The 7087-nt window shown below is 39.9% G+C and overlaps 1 pseudogene; it reads left to right on the top strand.

Moving 5' to 3' along the window:
* Positions 1 to 3394: 3394 nt before the first annotated feature.
* On the top strand, positions 3395 to 5242 carry LOC144369802 (uncharacterized protein KIAA2013 pseudogene; annotated as a pseudogene).
* Positions 5243 to 7087: the final 1845 nt, after the last annotated feature.

Here is a 7087-nt window from a genome sequence, read left to right as displayed (position 1 = left end):
TGGATTTTCCAATAGTTTTCTGTTTCTACAAAATTAACAACAGTTCATTCATTACACAATTAGGAGGAAGAAGGGGAATAGCTAGGATGGTGGAAGGAGACCCTCATCATCATACAAAATACATGTATGATGGTGTAAATTTGGTGTCAGCATACCTTATATACAAACAGAGATATGATAAATGGTGGTATAAAGATATATTAAGAATTGAATGCAAAAAATAGGAGAGCTCATGTATAATGACATAATTTGGTGTGAACATACTTTATATACAGAGTTACAAAAATTGTGCTGTGAATGGATAATTATGAATGTAATGTACTCCACTATTGTCATGTATGTAAGAAATAAATAAAAAAAGAAAACAAGAAAAAAATTGAAAGTAATCCTTCAATTGTGAAATGTAATCAATAAAAATCATTAGCAGATAACAACAACAAAAAAAGCATCTCATGGTGATTACATTATATTTCCCTTTTAGGGATATGGTTGCTGCCTATGGCAAAATACAAGTATAGCTTTTGTGATTTGTGGAATAATCTTATTCCAATATATTTCATTTCAAAAATGAAGAAATTAAGTGATTTACATGATATATGTGCATTTCAAATAAGTTTTTATCATGAGGTTGTATAATTTTTATGTTTTTGTTATATGAATTCCACATGCTTTAAAAGTACACATGCTTCATTTAAGGTAAGCATTATTAAATGTGAAATTTTTAAAAATGTTTATCTGTTAATGAATTAGTTAACTCTTTATAATTTCTTATTTTATTTGATTCTGCAAGTTATCTCTGACATACATTTTTAATTTTCTAAGAGAGAATTCTTTTCACTTTATAGCTTTTAAATGTTTAATGAGAATTTTAAAATTTAATACTCTATATTAAGAATGATGATTTTACCTTTGAAAAATTGTTTACAAATTGGTCTTTCTTCTACAGCAGGTTTTATATTTGAATCACTAATATACTCATTTGAGAGTAATTTATTCAGGAATGCTTTTAGATGTTAGCATCATTTCTATGTAACTACAAATATTTTGTTAAGTGGGGATATTTGCAATTATCTCTCCCAAGTAGTGCACATATATTTTTCAAGTGACATAAAAGGAAGCTTAACTTCATAGTGATATACACAAACTTGAGAGTTACCATTACCTAGTTATCTGATCTTGGCCATTTGTCTTTAACTCATTAAGCCTCAGTTCAATCATTTATAAGCTAGAGATGACACTAATAAAATGGCTGTCTGAGGCTCTATTCAAACAATTCTACACATCCCTATCCAAGGAGCATTCTCATCCTATGTCATGTGTCTATCTTTATAGATATAAGCATTGTGTTTTAAATATTGAAGGAAAGATTTTACATGTTGAATTAAATAATATGGTGTATGCTTGATGTCAACTCGGGGGCGGGGGAGGCTCAAAAGAAAAGAGATGAACTCCTCAGTGCTCAATTTAAAAAGAGAGATATGAGAAGAGATGCCTGTAAGAGGTGAGAGCAGATGGACTTTCAAACAGAAAAGGATATGCTGAAATGGTCAGGATGTCTACATCTTGGATTCATGGCTATATCATGGAGGACATTATAAGATTACAGGGCACTTTGAGAGTTCTTTCTAACTTTTTCTCCTTGGGTGGCTTGTTTTGTTATTGTTATTTTATAGGAAACTCTTAGTTCTAGTAATACATCAAATATTACAAAACCCAGGATATAAAATAGATTTTGATATATAAACTTTATAAAGAAAAGTAGAAAGTTAAAGATGTTCTGTTCTTTTTTATTTATAATTTATTTTTTAATTGTGGTTGGACAATACCTTTATTTTGCTTACTTATTTTTATGCGGTGCTGAGAATCGAACCCAGAGCCTTGCATGTGCTAGGCGAGCGTGCTACCACTGAGCCACAACCCTAGCCCCAAGTTGTTCTGTTCTTACAAAAATTATTAAAATTTTAAAATGTTTTGAGGTTTGTTATCTTTTGACTTATTTTATGTGCATTGCAAACTTGTCTACAATATTATCTATGAAATATTAGCAACATCTGTTCTTTCTGTTAACATTTTATATTTCAACTACTGAGAACTAACACCTTAACCTATCTCTCCTTAAATTTATTAACACATTTTAAGGCTAAAATGCACACATTTGTTACTCTTACTACCATCTCTTTAGATAAATTTTATTTCATTGGGATATTCTGTATTACATTTAATTTGCATTTTAAAATTTTGAACTGCTTTTGCTATTGTTATAAAATTAATATATAAAAAGGATTTTAAAACATTTAGATTTCTATTCACATTGAGTTTCCATGATATAATTGCTGAGTACCTAATCCAAAATAAAGCATTACTCTATCTTATTCTCTATCCTTTTCTCTAGTTTTGTGTTTTGAAACATCACTTATCATTACCTGACACATTTATTGGTTTTCTGTGTACTTCAACTAGGCTAGAGTTATGTGAGGACCCAGAAAGACTTCAATATATTCTGTTTGTTAGTGTCTCATGGTGAGGAAAAAAAGAAGCATACAGCAAGCACTAATACATAATCAAAAGGATACATTTATTCATACAATAATAACAATGATAATAGCTTCTGAGTTCAATGATGCTTAGTAATTTAAGGGGCTGAGCCAGGAGGATTGCAAATTTATGGCCAGTCTTATTATGTCAGCAAGATCTTCAGCAACTTGGCAAGACACTGTCTCAAAATTAAATAAAAAATAAAATTAAAAAGGTCTAAGGATATAGATCAGTAGTAAAGTGTTCCTGAATCCAATGCCCAGTATTGGAAAGAAATGATAATAGCTACTCAGCATTTAAATCCAATAACTAAAATAGCCCCTTCCCTGTAAAACTAGATTTATGTGATTAACAATCACTCCTCTTTCTCCCAAAAGGATTCTGATTTTCCTCCACTGAGTCCCATTGTGACTCAGTGGAGGAAAATCAGAATCCTTTTCACATTTCCCAAATTAAAAATGTTTATTTTGCCTCTGCCATTCATCTGTAATGTAAGAATTGTCTCCACTAAGTGCCATTGGTAGTTTTGTTGTACTTTCCAGCATTTATTTTGACTATCAAGAAATCATATTTCTCCTGATCACAGAGTAATTTAAATCATTTTTTTTCCAATTCAGCAATATATATCTTTCTCAAAGACCTAGAAGCAATTCCTTTGAAATATAACCATTAAGAAGTTCTTGTCAGGGAGGTAACCGAGAAGGAGGAGGTAGCAGCGGCGGTGGCTCTCCAGGAGGCTGTGGCAGATGTCAGGTGGGCGCCGTGGTCCCGGCCAGGGAGTGAGGCAGGGCCGGCCTGGCTGGTGGGCTGGGTGGCGGCCCGCGGCCGCCCCTCGTCTTAGCCCGCGCCTGGCTGCCCGATGTGGCTGCAGCAGCGCCTCAAGGGCTGCTGGGACTCCTGTGAAGCAGCTGGGCCCGCTGCCTCCTCTGCTGCTTGGCCTCCTGCTGCTGCTCCAAGCTCCAGGGTGTGGCGGGCGCTGGGTGGCGGGCGCTGGGTGGCAGGCGGCGTATGCCTGCAGCCCTGGGCCTGCTGCGAGCTGGGCGCCCTGAGCCCTCTTCCTGCATGGAGGCGGACACCCACACCTGGCACGGCCTGCGGGATCAGTGCGAGGCTGTTCCGCTGAGCCCAGGAGTGCAGGCCTTGGTGCCCATTGGCTTCCTAGCCCTGAACGTGACCGCCAACCGGCTGTAGGTGACTCCTGGAGAGCCGGAGCCCCACCCCCACCCCCGTGGCCCCGGACTTCGTGCCCTTCTGCATCTGCGCCCACTGAAAGTGCTGGCCAAAGCTGTAGAGGCTGTGGTGCTGCTGCGGGAGGGGCCTGCAGCTCGGAAACCGAGGCTCTGGCCCTTCAGCCGCCGGCCTTGAGCCTGCCTCAGCCTCCTGTCTTGCTGTGGGGTCTGGCCTTGACTGTGTGTTGCTGCAGGAGGACTTTCTGTCTCACCGGGCTGACTCCACGTCTATCTGCAGTGCATTCAGCTCAACAACCCAATGCAGCACGTGGCCGCGCTGCAGACTGTGGGGCCCACTGAAGGCCGTTCCTGAAAGCCTTCACCAGCACCCTGGAGAAGGTCGGAGATCATCAGTTCCCACTCTACTCTGGCGGATCCACACCAATGCCCTCTGGGCATGGGCACCTGGTAGTGGTGGCTGCCAAAAAGCTAGTAAACCATCTCCAGGTGGCTCCCAAGACGCAATTGGATGAGATGGTCCTCTGGGTGGTGTAAGTCTCAGGCCCCATCAGCCCCCAAGTTCTCAAAAGCAAAGCCGCTAAGGAGCTGAAGGCACTCCAGGACTTGGCCCGGAAGGAGATGTTGTATCTCTTGGAGATACCCGAGGTTGAGCTGTTTCTGGACCACCAGCGCCTCTGGGTGCAGCTGTTTTGCCCAGTGGTGGAAATGAAGATCACCCTACCCACACAGGCCATTAGACCTGACCCTGAACCTGACACTTTACTACATGCCCTCCTGCTCACCAGCCCCTCTGGTCAGTCCCTCCTTGAGCCATGGGAGCAAGAGCAGCTGGAGGCCAAACTCAACTACGAAGACCACTGCTTCAGCAACCACACCACCATGCACACCAAGAACCTGTGGCCCGCCCAGCTGTCCTTGGTGCAGCAGATCCTGCAGCTCTCTGACCTGTGGAGGCTGACCCCCCAGAAGCGTGGCTGCAAGGGGCTGGTGAAGGTGGGTGCTCCAGGCATCCTGCACGGCATGATGCTCAGCTTTGGGGGACTGCAGTTCCAGGCCGACCCAGACATGCTGCACAACAGCTATGCGCTGCACAGCATCAGCTACAAGAACGACCACATCGACCTGGCCGACACCGAGGGCAAGCCCTAGCTTCACGTATCTGTGAAGTCCCACAGCCAGCCCGTCGAGATCTTCGCCTATGAGGCAGGCTGCCTGGACAATCCAGTGGAGCTGATCTCAGCCTACGGGGGCCACACCTTCTCAGTCATGGTGATGCCTATCAGGCCGCTGCTCCTCATCTCCACCGACCTCACACACCTGCAGGACCTTCGGCCCACGCTGCACCTCAAGGCCATCTTGGCCCTCAATGAGCACATGGCCCAGCAGGACGCAGGGCTGCCCTTCCTCTTCTGGTTCAGCGTGGCCTCCCTCATCACCCTCTTCCATCTCTTCCTCTTCAAGCTCATCTACAATGAGTACTGCCCCTCTTCAGGAGCAAAGAGGACACCAGTGTCTGAGGAACTTCGAGTCCTGCTTTCTGCCACTGTTGCATAAGACACCATCTGCTGCTACAGACAAGGGATCCTTTGGAAGCACCTACCCTTTGTGCCTTGTGGGGGACAGTGACGCACAAGGAAGTGCTTATAGATGCCAGCTTGCATTGAAAGGAACAAGTGTCCCATGGGTAGGGAGGGGCCAGTGGACCTGTAAGCCTTCTACTCAATAAAGTGAACCTGTGCAGAGCTTAAATATATATATATATATATATATATATATATATATATATATATATATATATATAATGTTTTCTAGTGACTATGGTAGAGGAGTCTTAACTCAGAAAAAACATCAACTAGCAAGTAAAAATGGTCTAATCCCATTGACTAATCTCCCTTACCCTGAGTGCTTTTAGTACTTTAGGTGCTGGGTTACCTTGACACTTAAAACTCTCCCTTTTTTTGGTTCAATAGAGTTGAGTTCAGACTCTCTTCTCTATTAAAATAGTCTTCAATAAAGTATTCTTTAACTTTTTAACTAGTCTAATGAAAGGAAATAAAATAGATTCCATGAATGGTAAAGACTTAGAGAAAAAACGATTTGAATATTACGTTGTATGTCAATGAGAGAAACAAAAACAAAACAAAAACCCACATAGAATTTTTGGCAGGAAGTTTTGGTAAAGTGGTTTCTATAAAGTGGCAGAAGAGCAAGGGATGGATATAGGAGGATATAAGTCATAGCAATAGGGTTAGAGGTAGGTGGTCCAGCCTTCTTATGATCTGTCCTCCCTATTAAACTTGAAGGGGATATAGATGACTTGTAAAAGTTCTAAAAATTGTCTTTTTTTCATAAGGATAAGAATGGTCGAGAGAATAGGTAAGGTATCTTATGATCTTTCCTCCTCCACCCATCTTGCTCAGAAGTAGGAGTAGACATTTGAAAATGTGAAGTGAAAGGAGATTAAGTCAAAGGAGTTTCATGTTAGGACAGATCTCCATAGGTAACTTCATGCCACCAAAGAGGGAGTAGTGGTACAGTTATTTTTACATGACAAATATCATTTGTTCTTTGTAATAAAATAGAAATTGTTATTTAAGACTAACAAAATAACAAGAACTAGGAAAAATCATCAATGTATATTTTTCAATGTACTGAAAGAATTTTATAAAACAGTATAACTGCATGTCTAAAATAGGTTTTACTTGTGTTCTAAAATTATTAATATTTCTTACAATTAGTACTATAAAAAAGTAAAAAGATTGGTTAGGTCTCCTGAGAATTTCTGAATTTATTTTGCAAGGAAGAACACCTGTTATTGTATTTTATAGCTAATCTGTCTATATTTAGCAAACCACAATATTTTATTTTATGTTTATTCTCTCAAAGAAATCTCACTTTAGATGAATATGCTAGAATTTTTTAAATGCAGTTCGAGTTCACACATGCAATATCTTGATGTGGCAATATCAACCAGTGTTAATTTATATTTAATTAAAATGATTACATAATGTTCTACATTCAGAATATGTTCAAAATATCAATTGACCAGGAATGAGAAATATAAGCAACTTATACCAAATGGAACTGTATTAGTCTTCCTTTCCTTATATGGCTTCTTTAGGAAAAAAAAAAGTCATAATCACAATATGCTTGCAAATACCTTTAAAAATTTACCTGGGCAACCTCTTCATTATTGTAATATTATAATCATACAGATATCACATATTTTGATTTTATGATGTAATTTTCCAGTGTAGGACATCTCAGCTGTTGTGTTTTCTCTGATGTATGATATTGTCTTTTTAAAATTCTACGTAGAAAAGTAAAAAATGAATTATGACTTCTTAACCAATACCAATGAT

The sequence above is a fragment of the Ictidomys tridecemlineatus genome, chromosome 2 (genome assembly GCF_052094955.1).
Source record: "Ictidomys tridecemlineatus isolate mIctTri1 chromosome 2, mIctTri1.hap1, whole genome shotgun sequence".
Lineage (NCBI taxonomy): Eukaryota > Metazoa > Chordata > Mammalia > Rodentia > Sciuridae > Ictidomys > Ictidomys tridecemlineatus.
This window is presented reverse-complemented; position numbering and strand designations above follow the sequence as displayed.